The sequence below is a fragment of the Hylobates moloch genome, unplaced genomic scaffold (assembly GCF_009828535.3).
Source record: "Hylobates moloch isolate HMO894 unplaced genomic scaffold, HMol_V3 SCAFFOLD_16, whole genome shotgun sequence".
Lineage (NCBI taxonomy): Eukaryota > Metazoa > Chordata > Mammalia > Primates > Hylobatidae > Hylobates > Hylobates moloch.
In genome coordinates, this window is record NW_026652291.1 from 15,567,149 (window position 1) to 15,591,115 (window position 23,967).

The window sequence follows — 23,967 nt, forward strand, 5'->3', positions numbered from 1 at the left end:
TTTTTGAGATGGAGTCTCGCTCTGTTGCCCAGGCTGGAGTGCAGTGGTGTGATCTCAGCTCACTGCAACCTCCGCCTCCTGGGTTCAAGCAATTCTCCTGCCTCAGTCTCCCAAGTAGCTGGGATTACAAACATGGACTACCATGCCCGGCTAATTTTTGTATTTTTAGTAGAGACAGGGTTTCACCATGTTGGTCAGGCTGGTCTGGAACTCCTGACCTCAGGTGATCCACCTGCCTTGGCCTCCCAAAGTGCTGGGATTACAGGCGTGAGCCACCACGCCCAGCCTTCCTTTAATTTTATTTCTGAGGAAAAGGGGTCTCTTCTTTTTTTCCTAATTCCTCTCTTTTGTTCTGGTCTTCTCTCTTCCCCTTTTTTTGATCTAAGACATTTCTCCATCAGCCATTCCCACTTCTGTTTATAATGCCTATCCCTGCCTGAAGATATACTCATATCCATCCTAGAAAGCTGCTCTCCCCGACCAAGTGCCTCCAGTCGCCTCCTGTCCTTTTTCTCAGGGTTCATTTTTGCCAGCTTCTCACAGCATTCACGCCCTAACTGGAGAGCCAGTCCTTGATTCTCACTCTTCCCCAGCTTTCATTGCCCTGTGTTGTCCACTGCAGCCACAGTGCTTCCCGTTCATTGATCACCGACTACGTGTTGCCTTACTTAGTCCTTACAGTGACTCTCCACATCAACGGCATTTCTATCCATTTTACAGTTAAAGCTGAGAGTCCTTTATTGCTCAATTTAAACCAAACTGAACTAATTTGCAATTATGATTTTTTTTTTGGTCAAAGAAGTCACAGAACTGAGCCCCTAGGGCAATCAGAATTTTTTATTTGATTATAATCATGTTGCTGGTACTTGTTAATGGTCAAGTGTTTTTGTAACCTCAAAATGTCATTTTCTTGTTTAGGAATGCCACTGCCTAGTAATGATAATGATGGAGTAGACTGAATTTACAGGTAGAATAAAATGTCTGCACTCCCATGTTAATTGCAGCATTATTCACAATAGCTGAGATATGGAAACAATGTAAGTCCCCACCATTAGATGAATGGATAAAGAAATTGTGGTATGTGTGTACAGCAGAATATTATTCAGCCTTAAGAAAGAAGGAAATCTTGTCATTTGCGACAGCATGGAGGAATCTGGGGACATTATGCTAAGTGAAAGAAGCCAGACACAGAAAGACAAATATTGCATGATATTACTTACATGTGAAATCTAAACTAGTCAAACTTGGAGAAAAAGAGTGGAATGGTAGTTGCCAGGGGCCGGGGAGTGGGGAAGATGGGGAGATGTCGGTCAGAGGATACAAAATTTTAGTTACAAGGTGAATGAATTCTAGTGATCTAATGTACAGCATGGTAACTATAGTTAATGTGTTGTGTACTTCAGATTTGCCAAGGGAGCAGATCTTAAGTGTTTTCAACACACACACACACACGTGCGAAGCATGTCAGGTGATGGATATGCTAATTAGCTTAACTGTGAGTCATTACACAAAGTATACTTTTATCAAAACGTCATCTTGTATACCTTAAATATAGACAATTTTTTGTCAGTCATACCTCAAAAAATGTCTACACAGACTTAGTGAGACTCATGACATGAGTCATGTTAAAGGATATAAGAAACAAATAAAAGTTTAAAAATGCTTTTCCTAACCAAAGGCTTATTGTTAGGATTCCTCATAATCCCATCATGACTTCAATTAGAAATCCTTGCTGTGGTATATCGAGACTCTTGTCCAAGGAGAGGAAGGGGCAGGAGGGTCTCACTCTTGTTCTCTCCTTGTAAAAATTTAACTCTGTTTTCAGGAGAGAGTATTTGACGAGTACATGAACAAATGAATGAATGAAATGAGCAAAGAAATAGAATTAATCTGATCAAAGTTTGCATGTTCAAATTATGTGTTAAATTGGATAGAGCAGCTGCTGGCCCTTTTTTTCTGGGCCTATTTCAAATGGTCTTCTTTACTAGGCTTTCAATTGCAGATTTAGACTTGGAGGCTTTAACAAATATGAATTGAGTCCACATTTGTATAGCGATTTAAACTGCTATTATCACAAAATTGTCACAGTAGTTTTAAACTCTGTCAGATGGCTTTTAACCAAACCCTGCCATCAGAGTCAAATTTGATTCTTTGGATGGTTCTTTCCTTTTTTCTCTCTCTTTTACATCGTCTAGTAAAGAAGTTTCTTCAATGACCAGTTTTGTCATAGAGTTGGTGACATTTATTCTGTGGATTACAAATTTATCATCACAAGTGGCTAGATGTACTTCTCATAGACAACTTGTATCTACAAATTGATTTTTTTTCTTTTTTTCTTTTTTTTTTTTTTCCTGAGCCATTCTCCCTAGAAAACACAAATTGTTTTGGGGGGAAAAATTAGGCTGTTCTTCAGGGGTATTTATTTTCATGATTCATTGTGCACAGATCGGAGTTGTGCCTTAAGGGCTTGGCTCTGCTCTCTTGATACTGGTATCCATTGCTAGGTGTGGCTCAATTAAACAGGAAGGATGGCTAGATAGCATATATATTCACATGTCAGATGGCAGCATCCATCTTTGAGACAGGAATCTTGGTGGGAAAAGTTCAATTTTTTAACAAATGTGAAATTACCTCCTCAATCATTTTTATTTCCGGTTAAATTAATGTCTGATATAAACACTGTAGGCTAGCATAGTATTTGATACCATTTAGTTTGCTCTCTCTTTTGGTTTCTAATTTTCATTGTAGTTCTCAGTGTTTGCTTTTTGAGTGTGAGTTTATGGCAGAATAAATCAAATTAACTTTGGTGGTTAGATTGAGTTTTCTCTGATGACCTTTACTAACCAAAACATACTTTCTTCTCAGGTGAAAAAGCCAGGGTGGATTATTATTTATTTGACTGACAAAGAAATGCATTTCTAATGTTATTTAGTGACTGAAATAAATTGCTTCACCATAAATTAAATGTGAAATAAATGCATGATCCTCTCTTAATGAACCAAACAGACTGAGAGCCAAGCACCTTTGCAGTACACCTCTTTCACCAGTTGGTGGTGCCAAAAACTCTGCTAAGAAACTGATTGAAAGAACAGAAACCAGGAGCCTTTCTTAATAAGCGTTATTTTCGTAGTTTTTGAAAAATTTTTACTGAAAACATATGCCCAAATTATCACAGTTTCTAAAGTTAGGAAGCAAAGCTAATCCCTCTGGTGACCAGCAGAATATATTTCTAGTAAGCTTCTGTAATAATGTCATTGGCCTATGTTAATATTCACATATTGGAAATTGCAAAGTTGTATAACATCTGACTCCATCCTGGAAATAGCCTTTAGTGTGCTTGCTTGGAGAGTGAAGGAGAAAACAATAATGTGTACAGAGAAGGAGAGTGATGTTCCTGGCTGTATTATCGAATTTAGGTCTTTAAAAATATTGATGTGTTATTATTACTATGATTTTTTTTTTTTAACCATTAAAATATTCCTGTGACAGCAGGAACATTGCTTTATTTTGGGGTGGGGGTTGGTGGCTAGGTTTGTTTAACCCTTTTCTGTTTAGCCCTGAAAAAGTCCAAATGGAGCAATAGCCTGTTGCTTAAATGTGTCCTAAGATACAGTCAAAAGAACACAGGCTTTGGAGTCAGAGAGATCAGGTTTTGAATTTCCCTTCATATTTCATAACTGTCTCTCTCTTTTTTTTTTTTTTTTGAGACCAAGGTCTCACTCGGTTGCCTAGGCTGGAGTGCAGTGGCACGATCTCAGCTTACTGCAACCTCTACCTCCCGGGTTCAAGCGATTCTCATACCTAAGCTTCCCAAGTAGCTAGGACTACAGGTGCGCACCACCACTCCTGGCTAATTTTTGTATTTTTAGTAGAGATGGGGTTTCACCATGTTGGCCAGGCTGGTCTCCAACTCCTGGCCTCAAGTGATCCACCTGCTTCATCCTCCCAAAGTGCTGGGATTACAGGCGTGAGCCACTGTACCCAGCCTTTCATAACTGTCTCTTAATTACTTATGCAGATTCTCTACTGCTCAGTTTTTCCAGTTTGTAAAATGGAGATAATAACGTCTTCCCCTCAGAGTTGGCGTAAACATCACCTGAGATAACGGATGTGCTGATTAAGTGCTCCTCACCCTGTCCTTTTCTAGTTTAAGCACAGACTCAGTTCTTTCTGAGCCTCCACCACATCCCATGCTCTTAGCTAGGGCCTTAGGACCGGAGTCCCTCCTTGTGTCTGATGATGCCTCATGCTGCATTAATGAGAAGATGTTTCCAGGTTGTAAAGTTCCACAAGGATTTTGTAAAGAACTCACAAAAGAGATACTCATATTGTTAGCTATATATGGTGTTCAGATATTTGTCCATCTACCCTGGGGTGTTTCCATGTTGATCTGAATCTGCCTAAATGTTTAAGATTGGAGAAGGGAGCACAGGGTTGCTGACAGGTGTAGCAACAGTGTCCCCAATAGTTCATTCATATATTTATTCCACAGACTTTTACTCAACATTATTATTGCTGGGTCTCCGGCATACAAAGATGAATTCCCAGAGAGCCTGAAGATGCTTCTGAGAGCTGCAGACTCAAGAAGCAGGATGCTTTCTGCTTGGCAGGAATTGATAAGCAGCCCTAATCTATGGAAGAGCAAGAAAGATAAATTTAAATATTTTTTAAAATATTATTTTAAAAAGTTGTAAGATTGTAAAAAATTTTTTAACTTTGAAAAAACTCTGATAGTTGTATTAAGCTTTTGATAGCATCATGTTTGGAAGAGTGAACAAATCAGAAGAAGGCTTCAGCGTGGTTGGTAAAGTCATAAAACACTGTTAATTAGGAGCTTTAGCCCAGTATAGAATTTTAAAGTACAACTGTATAAGGTATATACTTTTTTAGGAATAGCACAAGTAACATCTTTGATTAGATTCGATTGAAAGATTCAGACCCTTAAGATTTAGAGATTACGGAATCATAGAACTGGATGGTGACCCGGACTTTAGGAATCACATATGCCATCTCTCTTATTTTCTAGCTAAGAAAATGGAAGTCAAACAAACGTATGTGGCTCACCCAAGGTTACACAGACCTGGATCAAAACTCAGGTCTCCATGCCGAGACATTATTTTTCCGTCCTAACTCCTATACAATGAGCCATTTTCAGTAGATAAATATATACTTGTTCTATCTCAATAAACTTTCATGCTAAATATGGAGTATCATGTCCACCCCGTTACCAAAATTAAAACTTTGGCCGTACCTTCGGCAGTTAAGGTGCTCCTACTTCCATCTCAGAGCTGAGCTGAGGGGAGGCAGGGCACACCAGGCCTGTCATGTGCAGTTCTCGGCCAGAGCCAACGAGTTCCCCACAGAAGCAGGCAGCGTTTTCATTCACGCCTGCCTTGCCTTCTTCTCGTTTCTTGCTAGATGAATGGCATCATATGCCGCAGGTGTATTAGTAATTTCTGAGTTTGTTCCCCACTAAAAATGACCTCATTGTTTTGTGCTTCTTTTCCATAATTATACAGTAACAGGAAAATAAACCAGCTCTGAGTACAGCCCACAGCAGAAATCTTGTGCTCTTTATGCAAGTTTGATTTATAGACGTGTACTGCAGAGCAGAGTGACTATGAAACATTCATCTTCCCATTGCTAGTTGCCATGGAAATCGAGTACACAGAGCAGTGTCATTCCAGTCCTGGTGATGCCTGCAGTAGTTTATTCCTTTGTTGTTCCCGTTTCTTAAGCAACTGCCTAGCATTCTTTCATCATTACAATTAATCATGCACACAAGTTTTTATCTTTCGTCGCGCATAGAAAGTACTAAAAACGTATGACAAAAACAGGGAGAATTTAAATATTCCTATGGCTTTAAATATGCATTTGTAATTTTCACCCTCAGTCCCGCTGGAAAAATAGGTCATGTAAAAAAGAAAAGCATATATTCATGTACAGATATTTCAATAAAGAGAGCAGTATAGAAATTTGAAGGAAAAACAATGCTAACCCTGGGAAGCCCAGGAAACCTTAAGGAACTTCAGATCCTGAGGTCCCCCAGTGTTTAGATCTAAATCAGCCTGGGTAATGCCAACCAAAAAAAAAAAAAGGCCCTGAGCTATGTATCATCAACTCTTGTTTTGTTTTGTTAGTCTCCTTAACGGTTTGAACAACCTAGATATTTGCTGGATAGACACGCTAGACGTTAGAATAGAGATCCTTTTTCTCTTTAAAGGCCAATAAAGTTCAGGATATTTTTTTTTTAAGTGGAAGTAAAAGGAATTCTAGTTCTTTTTCTTTTTTCAATGAAACCATTTTACCTCAGTTTTAACCCACATAGTTCATAGTCTATACCATACCAACAATGAATAAATGCTTGTTGATTAGCCGCTGCCTTCTTTTGTGGACTTCTGGCCATTCTGTTGGCTAAGAAAGCGTGTTCTAGAACAATTGTCTGGATCTAAATCCCTGCTACATTGCTTATTAGCTGTGAGACCTTTGAAAAGTATCTCAGCTTGCCTTAGTTTCCCCATCTGTAGAGGGAACAGCTATAAAATTAAGATAATGATGGGTTGTTAGGAGGCTTAACGGGGATAATTCATGCAAATGGCTCAGCCCTGTGCCTGGCACAGGACACGTGCTCTGTCAGTGGGGACTGCTGCCGTGGCAGTGGTGGTTTCTATTGCCATGACTACTACAGGCCACAGCTGAATGGAGAACTGTGCTCTGACCTAGAGAATAATACTTAGTTGATCTACAGTAATTCTAGCCCCAAAGCCACAGGACTCCGTTGCCAGCATCCAGGCTCACACAGTGATTGCTGGTGCTTTGTTTTGCTTCGGCTACATCCACTTGTTTCATCTCAAGACTGTGGATACTAGGATGGTGGCTGAGAAGTATTTACAAGGGTCTTTTTATCTGCAAATTGAGAAGAGAAGGCTGCTACAGGCAGTCCTTGAAGATGCAAATTTCTCATCTTTGACCTGGATTTGTTTCTTACAAGGAGCTGTGTGTGGAGCACGTTGGGAGGGAGTGGGCTGCCTTTACATGTCTTAAGGTTCTCGTGTTTGTCTACATAGTCTGAAATAACGTCTGACCTGCTGCCTCTCCACCCCCAAACCCCCCTTGTCACTCGGCAGTGCCTGCAGCATTCCTTCAGCCTTTCTGGAATTGAAGTTTTCCTAACTGGTGGCAGAAGCATTCTTTGTTGAAATTCACTCTCCTTGGCAGTTCTCCAGGGCACACGGCAATGCCTATTTATTTGATTTAGCCTTTGTTTGGTTAGCCTTGTATTTTGTCTGTTTTGCTTTGCGAAGTTCTTTTTTCCCCAAATTTTCATGTTTAAATCCCTTGGACTTCACTTCTATTTATTTTACTAGCTTGCTTTAAAATACTGCTAAAAGTTGTTTGCTTTAAGCTCTCACAAAATGAGTAGTCTTGGATTCATTTGTCTGTTTTCCCCAAGCCTGATCCATAGTGTGTGTACTAGGTGCACCTTTGTTAATTATTAAAACAAAATAGCCTTTATAGTTTGTACTTTGTACATCCAAATATTATACTACATTGTCTCCAGTTCTCTTTATTTAGCTCTTTGTTTTTTACCCGGTCCTCCAATCATTAGGCTCATGTTAATTCTAAAGAGTTAGAAGTAGCTTAACTTTTCTGAATCTTTTTGTTCTCCCTCCTCTGCCATTCTTCCTGCTTCTCCCCACAAGATAAAAACCCGTCCGACTCTCCTGTCTTCCAAGTGAAGCTGGCAACACTCCAAGTGACATGAGTACCCTAAGACACCCATTTTTTTGTAACTAAACATTCAGTGATGAAACTTAGACCTTCTCTAGACATTTTTATGTATGTATGTATGTATGTATGTATGTATGTATGTATTTGAGACAGATTCTGACTCTGTTGCCCAGGCTGGAGTGCAGTGACATAGTCTCTGCTCACTGCAGTCTCCGCCTCCTGGTTCGAGTGATTCTCATGCCTCAACCTCTCGAGTAGCTGGGATTACAGGCACCCGCCACCACACCCAGCAAATTTTTGTATTTTTAGTAGAGATAGGGTTTCACCATGTTGGCCAGGCTGGTCTTGAACTCCTGGCCTCAAGTGATCTGCCTGCCTCGGCCTCCCAAAGTGCTGGGATTACAGGCATGAGCCACTGCACCCGCTCACTAGACATTTTAAATCCTCTCAAGACCCCTGATTTTATGTGTGGCCTTAACCTCACACTGAATGTGGCCAACATGCACTCCTCCCTTCTCTTTGTCCCCTAATCACTATAAGAGAGATCTTTCCCTGTGCTCTTTTATTCTCAGGCTTATATCTTTCTTTGTTTTGGAAACACATATTTGTTAGAATCTTCTGCATTGCAGATACTGGGATTGTATGAAAATGAACAAGATAGAAACTGCTCTGCCCTTTAGGAGCTTAGAATCTAGCTGAGGATATAGGTGGTTAGAATCCAAGATGGTTAATCCTGAAGGATGATTACAAAGTACTATGGACAAGAAGAATGCTTACTGCAGACTGGGGAGGGGGCAAGGCTGACATCAGAGAAGTGACAGCCGGCGTGAGACCTGGAGGATGGTCTCCATTTGCCTGACTTTGCCTTAGCCAGGCAAGGAGGGAGGGCATATTCTAGACAGAATGCATCTGCAGAGGTCAGCGGGAGAGCATGAATAACAGAGTTGTTACGCATAGTTAGCCTGCTATCAAATACACCTATTTTTTTCAGTGGGTGGGTGGCACCAGAAGATGAATGCAGAGTGATGAAACTGGAGAGATAGGCAGTGCCAGGTGATGAGGGTCTTGTAAGAGTTCAGACTTTATCCTGAGGGTACCGGGAAGCCATCGAAATGTTTTACATAGGGAAGTGAGGTGATCAGACTTTTTTTTTTTTTTTTTTGAGACAGAGTCTTGCCCTGTCGCCCAGGCTGGAGTGCAATGGCGCGATCTCGGCTCACTGCAACTTCTGCCCCCTGGCTTCAAGCGATTCTCCTGCCTCAGCCTCCCAAGTAGCTGTGATTACAGGCACATGCCACCACGCCCAGCTACTTTTTTGTATTTTTAGTAGAGACGAGGTTTTGCCACGTCGGCCAGGCTGGTCTCAAACTCCTCGCCACAGGTGATCCGCCCACCTTGGCCTCCCAAAGTGCTGGGATTACAGGCGTGAGTCATCATGCCCAGCCGACGTGATCAGACTTACATGATCTCTCCTAGTGTAGTGTGGAGAATGGATTAAAATGTGGCAAGAATAGCCTCTATTTGGGCTGATCCTAGGGACCACTTTCCCAGCTCAGCCTTCTCTTTAACCCCACAGTGTTTGTCCAGCCCAGCATGCGTTTTTCTGATTAGCATGAAGGCTCATCTCAAACATCAGCTCCCTTTCTCTAGCTTCCTGTCTTAAAGGCCAGGACTGTGTCTTCTCCCTAGCTCTGGGCTGGCTCTTGCTCTACACTAAAAGTGTCATCTGGAGCACCAACTGGATCCAGGTTTTACCATTGCCCAGAGAGTCTGTTGTTTTGCCTACTATCTTGGCTCCCCTGGGATTTTGGTGCCAGCTTAGATCTAGCCTGAGTTCAGTGATCTCCTTTGACCCCTGAAATTCATTGCCATTCATTCACACATTGGCCCTTCCTGCTCAGCCAGTCTAGAACAAACCTGCCACTGAGGGAATCCCCCTAGCCCTCTCTTTCCCACTAGTAGTTGAGTACCCTAGATACTTCACAATTGATCTCCATTGTATACCTACATAGAACAATACCTTCGATAAGATGGATTGAGGTAAGGTGAGGGGAACTAGCTACAGGTTGAGTATCCCTTATCCAAAGTGCTTGGGACCAGAAACCTTTCAGATTTTTTATTTTTTCAGATTTTGGAATATTTGCATATGCATAATGAGATATCATAAGAATGGGACCCAAGTCTAAACACAAAATTCATTTAAGTTTCATATATACCTTATACACAAAGCCTGAAGGTAATTTTATACAATATTTTTCATAATTTTGTGCATAAAAAGTTTGTCTTAAATACTCATGTGTGGAATTTTCCACTTGTGGTGTAATATTGGTGCTCAGAAAGTTTCAGATTTTGGAGCATTTTGGAGTTTGGATTTCCAGGGCAAGTTACTTAACTTCTCTGTGCCTTAGTTTCTTCATTTATAAACTGCAGGTATTAAGAGAACGTACACCAGAGTTGCTTGGAGGATTAAGTGAGCGAATGCCTGTAAAACACTGTGCCTGGCCCGTAACTGGCTCTCACTGCTTATTCATGTTGTTATTATGGTGTCTAGACTTAACCCTAGGGAAAGTGGGAGAACATAAAAGGTTTTTGACTTCAGGAATATTTGACAACAGACAAATGGGTATTAATCTTGAAAGGTCCACCCCTCCTCTTCACTATGAATAATTGAGAGATGACAATGGTATCACATCTTGCCCAGCTGGGGGGCTATTCCAGTGAGTAAGTAGATGTGAGGGAGTGATAAAAATAGCTAACTGATATCTAGTGCTCACTGTGTGCCAAGCCCTGTTCTAAATTCTTTACTTGCATTAACTCATTTGATCCTCACAACGACCCCGTGAGGTGGCTACTGTGATTGTTCCCATTTTACTGATGAGGCAACAGGTACAAAGCAGCTGAGTGACTTAGCTAAGATCCCATTAACTGCTGGAATTCGGCTTGGACCAGACAGTCTGACTCCACATCGGAAACACAAATAGTTATAGCCACCGTGTAAAGGAGGATCTTTGCCTTTCCTTTTTCTCTCTCCCCACAGGTGTACCCTTAAAAAGGGATTTTGAATCTCTTTATCAATCAGATCTATTACAGTCTGTAGATTTTGAAGGAACCATTTTATTTAAGGGCCTTTCCAGTTCAGTTTCAATAGAATAAAGATCTAGACAGCATATAAATTTTCATAGTAAAAAATAGAGCTATATAATCTATGGCCATAACCCTTTTCATAGCCCTAAGGTTGGGGATATATGAAAACACTAGCTGAATTGTACATTCTTTTTATAAAATGCCTGATTTCTGGCAATTTGGTCATACAATCTTTTGATAAAAATATCAAAAACCTCATACTGCAATACTGTAAAATGTGACTGTGTTAACGGCCAAAAACATCTGTATTTTTTACTGTCATGAACTGTTTAAACATCATCATAATAGGAAACATTTATGGCTTAAATAATTGAAGTCTACATTTCTCAGAATCCATCTACTCATCTCAACCTTTTGTTAGACCCTCAAACAAATCACAGAATTGATGGGCTTGAGTTTCTCTGTAACTCTTCTCCATCGTGGGGTGGTAGGATGTGCAGGGGCTATTGGTCAGTTCTTCCAAGTTTGAATATCATAGTCGTGGGAAACTGATGTAGGCATCTGTCATGGGAAACTGATGTAGGGAAATTGATGTCTGTTAACCTCCCTGGACTTCAGTTTCTACTTCTGAAGGACGTCTAGCTTTAAAATACCTTGATTCTGTCTTTCTAAACCTTTTGTTTACTCACTCTTTAAAGAATATTATAATTAATAGTACAATGATCTAATGGTAAGAAATAGAGAAGAAAAGAAAAAATAATTTGGTTTCATTAATTTCATTTAACATTATTTTACAAAAGTTCATTAAGCATCTACTATGTGCATGATAAATACTTGTTTCACTGTCCAGTATACTAATAATGTTAAATTCTCAAACTGACTTGGGATTTTCTTCCCTCAATTTTCCCATTGCTAATGTTCTCCTCCTGGCTACAACATTACCATAAAATGTTATACTCTTTAATCTTATGTTCATATTCCCCAAACAAAGCAAAACAAAATCTTTCATCTCAAAGGGATTTTTAGCATGTTGCGAATTATCATTAAATCACACACAATTTTCTGTCTTCAATTTTTCAATGTAAAGAACCACATTTTAAAACCTACTAGGTTATGTTTCTTAGGAAAAACCGTAGACATCAAATGTTCACTTCTAATTTAGATGGGTCAGCTGACATGCTAGTTTCAATGAGTTGCAGTAATGAATTTGTCATAGAATTGAAGCCGTTTTCTAGCTATAAATTGCCCAAACCCAAATGCTATAGGAAATTTACAAGGACTGTCATTAGAATAGGATATTTTAAATTATCTCAGTTGTATTGAAACAAAACCAAACTTGATTAACAGATATATCAGGTAGTCATGAATTGATGTGACAGAAAAGAGTTATTGGGCTATTTGTCAAATGATAAACTAGATGATGATGATGGGGAAAGTTACCTTTATTTTATTTATTTACGTATTTTTTTTTTAGTGCTCTAATGAGTGCCAGGCATTGTCAGTATTTCATGTAATCCTCATGATAACCTTATGAGATGTACAGTATTATTACTCTATTTTATAGATAAGAAAACTGAGTTTGGAGAGGTTAATGTTCCCAAAGTCCCACACTTTAAATAGCTGAAAATGTTTCACATTGCTTGTTGTCACCTTGACTTCACCATATTTAAAGTGAAAGTCATCATCCTCATCCCTTGTTGTTCTTTCTGTTTCGTCAGTGATATCATGATTTTCTGTTTCCTTCTTGCAGTCATTGATTTTTCCTTTTCCATCTTTGCTCTAAATCCATTCAGTTACCAAGTCCCTTTCCTCATTCAATGTCTTTCTGCTGTCAGCCCTCTTCTCATCACTTAGTGTCCAGGCCTCCCAACTAAATGTACAGGCTAAAGGCCAAACTCCGTAACTCAGTCTTCAAGGCTGGCTACTCTCTGACTCCTCCTCTTCTTTTAGGCTTTTTCCTGTTACTTCTCTCCAGATGAACTAGTTACCTAAATACTTTGTGGCCATTTCCTACATCCCCTTTTGCAAATGATAACTCTTTTCAGATGGCCTCTCCCCTGTTCCCTGGTCCGTGAGCCCTGTCCCTTCCTCAGCATGAGACTGGGTCCTCTCCTGAAAGATGTGTTTCGATCAGCTCATTCCCCAATGAGTATCCCTTCTTTTCAATGCTTGTGACAGTAGGCTCTATACCTGTCATTTTGCACTAAGCACATGCCACCTGACTAGCATTGCTATACAACTCTTCATCAATGTGATCTGTCTCTCTCTCAGTGGTGGTTAGGGCTGGGTCTAGATCTCTCCTAACATCTGGAACATTGTTCTATACCTAGAAAGTACAAGTCTTCATGCTTCGTGTGCATGGGTAAGGAAAGGAATTTTTATGGTAACTATAGTAAATATCTCACATATTGACTTCATTGACTTAAGAGATCTCCCGTGAATCCTCCAAGCCTTATTATTCAGACCCATTTCACTAGAAAGGGACCACATGTATTCATAGGATACAGTGGTAGATTGTTTGCAGAGATGGTCACAGCTCCTTCCATTCCTGTGCATGCACCTGTATAAAGTGACTTGGCTCTCTTCCCATCAGAGGAAGAATTTATTTCTCCACTCCCCGAATCAGAGCTGACTTGTGACTTACTTTGACCAAAGAGCATAGAAAAAAGTAATAAATCTCAAAACCTGAGGGGTGGTCTAGGTGACCACCCCCAACAAAGGATCCCATCTGGGAGGAAATTTTTGCAATCTACCCATCTGACAAAGGGCTAATATCCAGAATCTACAAAGAACTTAAAGAAATTTACAAGAAAAAAACAACCCCACCAAAAAGTGGGCAAAGGATATGAACAGACACTTCTCAAAAGAAGATATTTATGCAGCCAACGGACATATGCAAAAATGCTCATCATCACTGGTCATCAGAGAAATGCAAATCAAAACCACCATGAGATACCCTCTCACGCCAGTTAGAATGGCGATCATTAAAAAGTCAGGAAACAACAGATGCTGGAGAGGATGTGGAGAAATAGGAACAATTTTACACTGTTGGTGGGAGTGTAAATTAGTTCAACCATTGTGGAAGACAGTGTGGCGATTCCTCAAGGATCTAGAACTAGAAATACCATTTGACCCAGCAATCACAATACTGGGTATATACCCAAACGATTATAAATCATTCTGTGATAAAAACACATGCACACGTATGTTTATTGTGGCACCATTCACAATAGTAAAGACTTGGAACCAACCCATATGTCCATCAGCGATAGACTAGATTAAGAAAATGTGGCAGATATACACCATGGAATCCTGTGCAGCCATAAAAAAGGATGAGTTTATGTCCTTTGCAGGGACATGGATGAAGCTGGAAACCATCATTCTAAGCAAACTCACAAGGACAGAAAACCAAACACTGCGTGTTCTCACCCATAGATGGGAGTTGAACAATGAGAACACATGGACAGAGGGTGGGGAACATCACACACCAGGGCTGGTCGGGGGGTGGGGTGCTGGGGGAGGGATAGCATTAGGAGAAATACCTAATGTAAATGACGAGTTGATGGGTGCAGCAAACCAACATGGCACATGTATACCTATGTAACAAACCTGCACGTTGTGCACATATACCTAGAACTTAAAGTATAATAATAATTTAAAAAAACAGGTATGTTTGTGTTAGAGTTCTCTAGAGGAACGGAAGTAATAAAATATGTGTATAAATATATAAAAAAAGGAATCCATCTGATGCCATGCCTTTTGAGTTTTTGTTCCATTGTGTACATATGATAGATGTGGTTTGACATGATTCTTTAACCAAAGTTTTAACGCATTTCAGAGTTCTGCACTTCTAAGAAGTGATCTTAAAGGTAGATAATAAATTGTGGTTGTTCATATGCCCTGATACCATAGTTCTGTTTTACCTCTTGTAGTTTCTTGAACTTGAACGTAGTCCAAAATTAACATTGATTTAAAGTGCTAATATTTTCTCAGATCTGTTTTAAAAACTTTGCATTCTTGTGTTCTTCATTTGCAAACACCCAGAATTGCCCATCCCCTTCTCTTTTACCCATTATAAGGAAACAAGTTCTCTATTCGTCAAATAGCAAAACAGCCTTTGCTTAACAGTGTATATTTCACTTTTGTGCTAAAGCTGTATCCCAGTAACATTTTCTTTCACGGAAAATGACCATTTTTTCCTGGAGTATATAATTTTTCTCAAATGCATGAAGTTTTCAAAATGAAACCATATCAGACAGAATGATCTTTGGCTTTATGAAAGTGGAATATTTTTTATAGTTCTGTGGTTGTTCATTATTTTAAAACCTATTAGTTACAACAGGCTAGCTTGAAAAATGAGGAGGTTTAAATCTGAGACAAAATATCTCAGTATAGTTAGATTCTGAAACTGTGCCAGCAAAATTGTGTTTGAACGCTTCTTGAATTTGTTTTGTAAGGGGTAGCTTTCTGCTTTAAATGTGTATTCAGTAAAACACAGCTATTCAAATTCTAGTAGACATGTAGGAGAGCCAGATTCATGTGTAACGCAGATGCAGCATTGTTCATGGGGCTGTTTCCCTCCTAATGACTGACCTAATGTGTTGTGTCTCCTTTTTCTGGCTGAGAGAAGGAACCACATTTTAGAAGCATTTTATTCAGTAATATGTTCACATTGTGTTTCACCTCTTGCTATCTCTTATACTACAAGAATACCTGTGACGTATTGAGATAGCTAATATCATTGCTAGAAAAGTACAAGATAATTTGGATAGAAAATAATGTAATAGCTTTAGTAACAGAATATAATTAAATTAGTGCCTAGAGTAAAAATAGTGAAAGGATTTATTTTTAGTCTTGAATGGCTCAGATCAGTATGATTAAAATACATAAATTAAATAACAGCATTTAGTTCAGTGGTGTTCTGAGTGGTGTCAACTCTTTCTAATATCTAATCTTAAGTATTAATAATCTAATTCTAAGTATTCTGTTTTCCTCTGCCCTCCCCCATTTTTAAGTAAACTCAATATGAATTAGATAAAATAGGGAACACATTTGTTATATTCTTGGAAGCCTTGAGATTAAGGATTTTAAATTGGGCTGGCATATTTTTATTAATCTACTGGAAAGTGGTTATTGGAGCACCTTCTGTATACCAGGGGCCATTCTGGATGCTGGGAATAGAGCCACCAACACAGCAAACAAGGTCCCTGCTGTCAGGGAGTTCACAGTTTCCTTGGGAGAAGACAAATAATAACTGAGTAAACAAGCAAGTTAATTTCAGATAGAGATAAAACACTATAAGAAAAGTAAAACAGAATAAATTATAGAAAACGTTTGAATGGGGAAGGGGTTGCTTAAAATTGGGAAGTTAGGGAAGACATTTTTGAGGGCTGACATTTGAACTGAGACCTAAGTGACGAAGAGCCATCCAGAAAGAGGAAAAGCAGTTGCAAAGGGTCTGAAATGGGTATAAGCCTAGAGGGACTGAGAAACTAAAAGAAAACCAGAGTCGCTGGGTTGCAGCGAGCAAGAGGCAGCAAGGTCTGAGCGAAATTTGAGAGGTAGGCGGGGCAAGATGCTGCATTAGTCATGGGTGCTACCTCTTTCTTTTATATGACAGAGTGAGTAGCCCTTATCGGAAATGCGTGGGTCCAGAAGTGTTTTGGATTTTGGATTTTTATTTTAGATTTTGTAATATTTGCATTATACTTAACTGGTTGAGCATGCCCAATCTGAAAATTTGAAATCTTATACATTCCAGTGAACATTGTCTTTGAATATCATGTATAATATCAAAAAGTTTCAGATTTTGGAGCTTTCAGATTTCAGATTCTGGATTAGGGATAACTCAACCCATATTATATTCTGTATTGTGTTACATTCCATTATGTCATATCATATTTCACACCATGTTGTGTATTTATATTGTATTATATATTTATGTCCCTGTACCCTACAGGGAAATGAAGAGTCAAAGAAAGACCTTAGATTTCTCAAGAAGTGTAGGTTTTCTGGCATTCCCAGTGTACAAAGTCATGCTAGTGGGTTGCTGTATCCTAGCTTGGGGTCCCCAGCTTTTTTTCATGTTTCTTTCCCATTATCAGTTAAATTCAGTTCAACAGATACTTTCTTGGTGCATGCCGGGCCCAACAAACTGATGAGTCCACTTGGGCCATTTTACAGATGAATGCGGAAGAAATTGTGATAGGCTTTCATTTTAGAGCAACTTTCCTAGACTATGTCTATTATTTCAATTAGTGAGCACCTATCTTTTGTACCATCTTATTTATCCTTAGGTTACAAGCAGTAAAATGATCATAAGGGCCAAATATCTAATCTGAATGGCAGTAATATGTAATGTTAACATAGTCATCATTTGTTTCTCTCCACTGGCGATACAAGACATAGAAAAATGATTTTGAGGCCTGCTTATGCATCAGACCAAGAAGTGTTTATCATTTGAATACCTCTCTTCTGGAAAGAATAGGGGAAGTTTTAAAAAAATTAACAGTTTACTAAAATATGTGAAAGTTTACAAACATATATTCTTTTAAATGAGGCAACACAGATCTTCTGTTACGATGGTTATGATTCAGAGTGTCTGATTTACACTAGAGGATCAGGAAATAATGTAGACTATTTCCTTTCCATGTGTCTTCATACCATAGGTAGTCATAATATACTGACTTAAAATTTCCACCGAATTAAACTTTCCAGTGATTTATAAGACGTTGAAATGCATTACCAAGAGCAGTTATTGAATCTTCCTTCAGAGATAATTAATGAAAAGACTTTGTTATTAAAAAAGAAAAAAAGCAATAATTTACCTTTCATGATGGCAAAGGTAAGCTCTAGAAGTCTTTCTGTGATTTGCTGATATTAATTCCACTCCCTGGATGTTTGTTTTGCTTTATTCTTTCTAACTCTCCCTGATTCTGTGGTTTAATAGATTTTCCTCCTGTTTAGAATAAAACCGTAGAAGTCAGTACCACATTTAGTATCTATCTCCAGGCATGGCCAATCCTTCTTCCCACTGGCTGTGTTCCGGAAGGTTCTGGAAAACAGCTGACAAAGCCTGAATGTGACAGGGCAAGACATTTTAGGCAGCCCTCATGGCTTTTTCAGCTGTGCTTCTTGTTTTCTCATAGATGGATGTGGTATGTAAGTGTGTATGATGCATATATGAAATATTCAAGTCAGAAAATTTGTCCACTTATGTTCCTCCCAGGTTATGAAACAAAATATTCCTTTTAGCCATGGTTAAAGCCCCCAGGGTAGCCCTGCCTGATTGCCCTAGAGATCATCACTGTCCTGATTTTTTTTTTAATCATTCGTGTATGTCTTTATATTTTATGACATAGATTTATATATCTTAAATAATACAGAGTATTGTTTTGCTTATTTTTATACCTTATATAAATGCATATTGCTTTTTCTCTTATTATATTCTTAGGAATTATCCACATTGATCCACGTATCTTTCATTTATTCTCCCTGCTGTATAGTATTCTGTTGGGGCACCAGGGGGCACAATAACCAGCACCTTCTTTTCCCCTCCAGAATCAATTGAAAATTCGACTCCAAGTGCAAGAGAGTAATAGATAGAAATTTCAGCTTTTTTAGTGACATAGCTGTATTGGAGGGATTGGTTTGCTAAAATACAGCCCACATTAAGCAGGTTTACCCTTTAGAGTGGAGTGGCAGGGTCTTTAGTGTATTCATATCAGCAGTTGACTTGTTTCCCAAGTGGTTGGGCCAGTTCACAGTATTACCCTCAGTGCACCAGAATTCCTTTCTGTCCATATACTCACCAGCACTTGTTACTGAACTCTAGTTTTTGCCAATTTGATGGGTGTGAAATGGCATCTTATTGTGATTTTTAATTTTTCTCGTTACTTACAAAGTTCATCATGTCTCCTAGCCCTTTGGGTTTCCTGTTCAATGTCAATTTCCTATTTATGTATTGGCCCATATAAAAAATATTGCGGTCTATTTTTAAATGATTTATAGGGGCTCTTTATATATTCTGGGTACTAATTCTTTCTTATGTGTGAGTCACAGAAATTTTCACCCACTTGTGGCCTGTCCTCACTTTTTGTGGGGGAGGGATTATCTTTTGATATATAACTGGAATATATATTTTCCCAGAGGTTTTAGAGAGAACGTGAAAAAAAGAAAAAAGCCTGGGACTCTTTGGCATGTCCAAAGTCTAGGATTTTGGAGAGCATGTGTGTAGTGTTACTTGAGTATATAAATGGGGTCTCCCTGGTGATTTTCTGCCTATTGGAATACTCACTCTGAGCAGTTGCTCATCTTTCTTTTTCTATATTAGCCAGTTTGAACATTTCTCTAAGATTTACATTATCTTTCAAGTTCTTTTACATTATAGAATTAAACGCTTACTGCTTAAATTATGATTTTTTAGCCTCAGTATAATTGCATGAAAAGGCTATACCATAAAACAAGTCTGACCTACCAAAAAGCGAATTTGTCTACCACTCGGCAACTCTCTATGTGTAACACAACTTTTTCATTTTAACTATTCTGATGGCAATGCTGTATTAATACTTCATTCTCTCTGTAGAGCTTGTGGACACTGTCATCATCCGAAGGCATTTGAGTACTAAATTGCATATGATGATACTTATAAAATAAAATTGCAGGCCAAGCATGGTGGCTCACTCCTGGAATCCTAGCACTTTGGGAGGCCAAGGTGGGAGGATGGCTTGAGGCTAGGAGTTCAAGACCAGCCTGGGCAACATAGCAGGACCCCATCACTACAGAAAATGAAAAAAAATTAGCTGGGCATTGTGGCACACCCCTGTAGTCCCAGCTACTCGGGAGACTGAGGCAGGAGGATCCTTTGAGCCCAGAAATTGGAGGTTTCAGTGAGCTACGATTGTACCACTGCACCCCAACCTGGATGACAGAGTGATACTTTGCCTCCTTAAAAAAAAAAAAAAAAAAAAGAGAGGCCAGGCACGGTGGCTCACACCTGTAATCCCAGCACTTTGGGAGGCCAAGGTGGGCGGATCACTTGACACCAGGAGTTCAAGACCAGCCTGGTCAACATGGTGAGACCCTGTCTCTACCAAAAATACAAAAATTAGCCACACGTGGTGGCATGGGCCCGTAGTTCCAGCTACTCAGGAGGGTGAGGCAGGAGAATTGCTTGAACCTGGCAGGTGGAGGTTGCAGTGAGCCGAGATCGTACCACACTGCATTCCAGCCTGTTCAACAGAGCGAGACCCTGTCTCAAAAAAACAAAACGAAACAAAAACAAAAATGAGAAAAAGAAAATCGCATCATGATTTTGCTAATTCTTCATAAGAACAGTTTCTTATAGGGTCATGCATAGATTTTCACCATAAAAAGAGCCTCAAAGAGCATATGGTACAGTCTGTTATTTAAACATGTGAGGTTAAATGACCCATGCAAGGTCTCACACCTTGGTGGGGGTGAATGTGGGCATGGAATAGGATTAGGACCCAGGGTTCTTGGCCCCTGGCACAGTGTGTTTTCCATTGTAATGGGTTATAGAATAATAATGTTATTTATTTTTATAAAGTTGGTGTGCATTTCTAGATTTCCTTAGCTAGAGTTCCTTAGGTTTCACAGAAACATAGGTTTCAGTGCTTTTAGCTTTTTGATGACATCTTTTTAGTTTCTTAGTACTGAAGGAACTGTTTATCATACTTGCTTAAATTAGCTTTGTGGAAATAATATATACTGTTTTCCTTCCTTATTTTCAACCGTATTTACATGCTAGTCTTTCCAATAGGTTGTATAAATAAGTTAAATGTTATGGTAAATTATTCCAAAATGGCATATTAAGTTTGCATAAATTAAAACTATGGTGCAATACTATGAATCAGATTGTAACTAGATGTAAATTTGTAAATGTGTATAGTTAATTTTTTAAACATAATTTTTCCATGCATGACGGCTTTATTTAAGTTAGTGTGTTTAACAATAAAATTAATGCATTCAACCCGAGAACTACAATATTACCATTAACTCACATATACCCGCGCACTCCTCCATCCTATCTTCCTGCCTTTTTCCATAGGAACCAATATCCTGAAGTGAGTGTTTATTATTCCCATGCTTTAAAAATACACGCACATGGCTGGGCATGGTGGCTTATGCCTGTAATCCCAGCACTTTGGGAGGCCAAGGTGGGCAGATCACAAGGTCAGGAGATCGAGACCATCTCGCTAACACAGTGAAACCCTGTCTCTACAAAAATAGAAAAAATTAGTTGGGCTTGGTGGCGTGCGCCTGTAGTCTCAGCTACTCAGGAGGCTGAGGCAGGAAAATTGCTTGAACCCTGGAGGCGGAGGTTGCAGTGAGCCGAGATCACACCACTGCACTCCAGCCTGGGCGACAGAGCCAGACTCCGTCTCAAAAAAAAAAAAAAAAAAAAAAAAAAAAAAGCGCATATACATATATGTACCTATATGTTTCTCTAATGTTTAATCTTCCTTGTTTTAAAACTTTATAAAAAAGAATTTCAAATATATGTAGTCTTTGTGACTTGCTTTTTTTCACTCAATAGTGTTTCTAATATTTATCCTTGTTTTATGTATAATTCACTCATTTAAAATGTGTTTAGCGGCTGGGCACAGTGGTTCACATCTGTAATACTAGCACCTTGAGAGGCCAAGGCAGGAGGACCTGTCGAGGCCTGGAGTTCAAGACTTGCCGAGCAGTAAGCAAGACCCCGTCTCTATAAAAAACACAAAATAAAAATTAGCCAGGTGTGGTGGCACATACCTATAGCCCTAGCTACTATGGAGGCTGAGGTGGGAGGATCGCTTGGGCCCAGGAGTTCAAGGCTGCAGGAGTTTGAGGCTGCAGTGAGCTATACTTGTGCCACTGCTCTCCAGCCTGGGTGACAGAGGAAGATCCTGTCTCTAAAAAAATAAAATAGTATAGCATTCCATTGTGTGGATTTACCACAGTTTGTTTATTCTTTTGTTGATGGGCATTTAGTTGTCTTTCCCCCAATTTTGTTTCCTTTTTCTCTTCTTATTAATACTGTGTGAATACTTTTGTATCATAACTCCTAGTGCCCGTGTGCAAATGCTTCTCTGGATATGTACTTAGGAATGGAATTGCTAGGTTGTAAGGTACACAAATGTTTACTTAGTGCTGGAATATCATAATGCCAAATGATATTTTCAATAATTCATATCAATTTACATTCCCACCAACAGTATATTCTGTGGATGGGCATCCTCTCCAACTCTCACCAGACTTCTCTTTTTATTTATTTCTTTTTTTTTTTTTGAGACGGAGCCTCATTCTGTCGCCCAGGCTGGAGTGCAGTGGCGCGATCTCGGCTCACTGCAAGCTCCGCCTCCTGGGTTCACGCCGTTCTCCTGCCTCGGCCTCCTGTGAGTGAGTAGCTGGGACTGCAGGGGCCCGCCACCACACCCGGCTAATTTTTTGTATTTTTAGTAGAGACAGGGTTTCACCATGTTAGCCAGATAGTCTCCATCTCCTGACCTCGTGATCCACCCGCTTCGGCCTCCCAAAGTGCTGGGATTACAGGCGTGAGCCACCGCGCCCGGCCGCCAGACTTCTTAATCTTTCCCGGTTGAGTGGGTTTAATATTTCATTGTCAGCTTGATTTGTATTACCCTGATTAATGATGAGTTCTCTGTCTTATCTCTTCACGTTTACTAGTCTCCTGTGTGACATACCTGTTCGTGGTTTCTACCCATTTTTCGATTACATCTTCTATTGTTTTGAATGTGTTCTTTATATGTGTTCTCAGTACAGATATTCGGTCTAGTTAACAAATATCTTCTCCCAGCTTGTGACTTGTCTTTTCACTTTCTTCAAGTGTCTTTTGAGACACAAGTAAAATTTAGTTTGGTTAAATTTATGAATCTTTGTCATAGTTAGAGGGCTTGTGTCCTATCTAAGAAACCCTTCATTACCCCCAAAGTCAGAGACCTATTACCTATATTTTCTTCATAAAATTTAAAGTTTTGCTCTTGAAAATCTGTAATTCTTCTAGAACTGATTTATGAATATGGCGTGTGTGAGAACACAGTTTCACCTTTTCCATATGGACAATCAGTATTTTCAGCTCTGTTTATTGAATGTGCCCTCTTTTCTCTGCTGTTCTGCTTTGCTGCCTCTGCTCCTGTGTTTTCTATTGTGTTTCGTTGGTTACTTAATCTGTCTCTGCACCAATTTCTCACTGTCCTCATAAAATCTTAATACCAGTAGCGCAAGTCTCCCTCCTTACTTTTCGTCTTTAGCAGTGCATTGATTATTTCCAGCTCTGTTTTCTCATAATAATTCCAGAAACTAGCTTGTTAAGAACCAAAGACTCTGTTCACATTTCGATTAACATTGACTTTACAGATGAATTTCTGGAGAGTTGACATCTTAATAATATTGTCTTCCTATACATAAATATATTTTTCATTGGATATTTCAGAAAATTCTTTTTCTGTACCATCACACTATTATCACCATCATAATCACAATGGTTTTCACTTACACTGTATTTCTTATATGCCAACCCCCATTCTATTTGTATCCAGTCTTTACAACAGTCTTTTGAGGTAGATCCTATTATTATGAGATATTGCACATAGGAAACTGAGGCACAGAGAGGTTAATCAACTCACTGTAGATCACACAGCTAGTAAATAGTAGAGGCAAATCAGAGAAATGCAAATCAAAACCACAGTGAGATACCATCTCACACCAGTTAGAATGGCCATCATTAAAAAATCAGGAAACAACAGGTGCTGGAGAGGATGTGGAGAAATAGGAACACTTTTACACTGTTGGTGGGACTGTAAACTAGTTCAACCATTGTGGAAGTCAGTGTGGCGATTCCTCAGGGATCTCGAACTAGAAATACCATTTGACCCAGCCATCCCATTACTGGGTATATACCCAAAGGACTATAAATCATGCTGCTATAAAGACACATGCACACGTATGTTTATTGCGGCACTATTCACAATAGCAAAGAGTTGGAACCAACCCAAATGTCCAACAACGATAGACTGGATTAAGAAAATGTGGCACATATACACCATGGAATACTATGCAGCCATAAAAAATGATGAGTTCGTGTCCTTTGTAGGGACATGGATGAAACTGGAAAACATCATTCTCAGT

The 23,967-nt window shown here is 39.3% G+C and overlaps 1 protein-coding gene and 1 long non-coding RNA gene across 7 annotated transcripts in view; one reads left to right on the top strand and one right to left on the bottom strand.

Annotated features, from left to right (window-relative positions):
- Positions 1–23,967, top strand: part of EFCAB11 (EF-hand calcium binding domain 11) — a 195,553-nt gene that overhangs the window by 36,118 nt on the left and 135,468 nt on the right. The window lies entirely within an intron of this gene.
- Positions 15,910–23,967, bottom strand: part of LOC131381565 (uncharacterized) — a 35,941-nt gene continuing 27,883 nt past the window's right edge. The window contains exons 3-4 of the long non-coding RNA XR_009210389.1: positions 17,643–17,773; positions 15,910–16,047 (exon numbers count right to left, since the gene is read on the bottom strand). This is a non-coding gene — a long non-coding RNA (uncharacterized LOC131381565). The remainder of the gene's footprint in view (positions 16,048–17,642; positions 17,774–23,967) is intronic.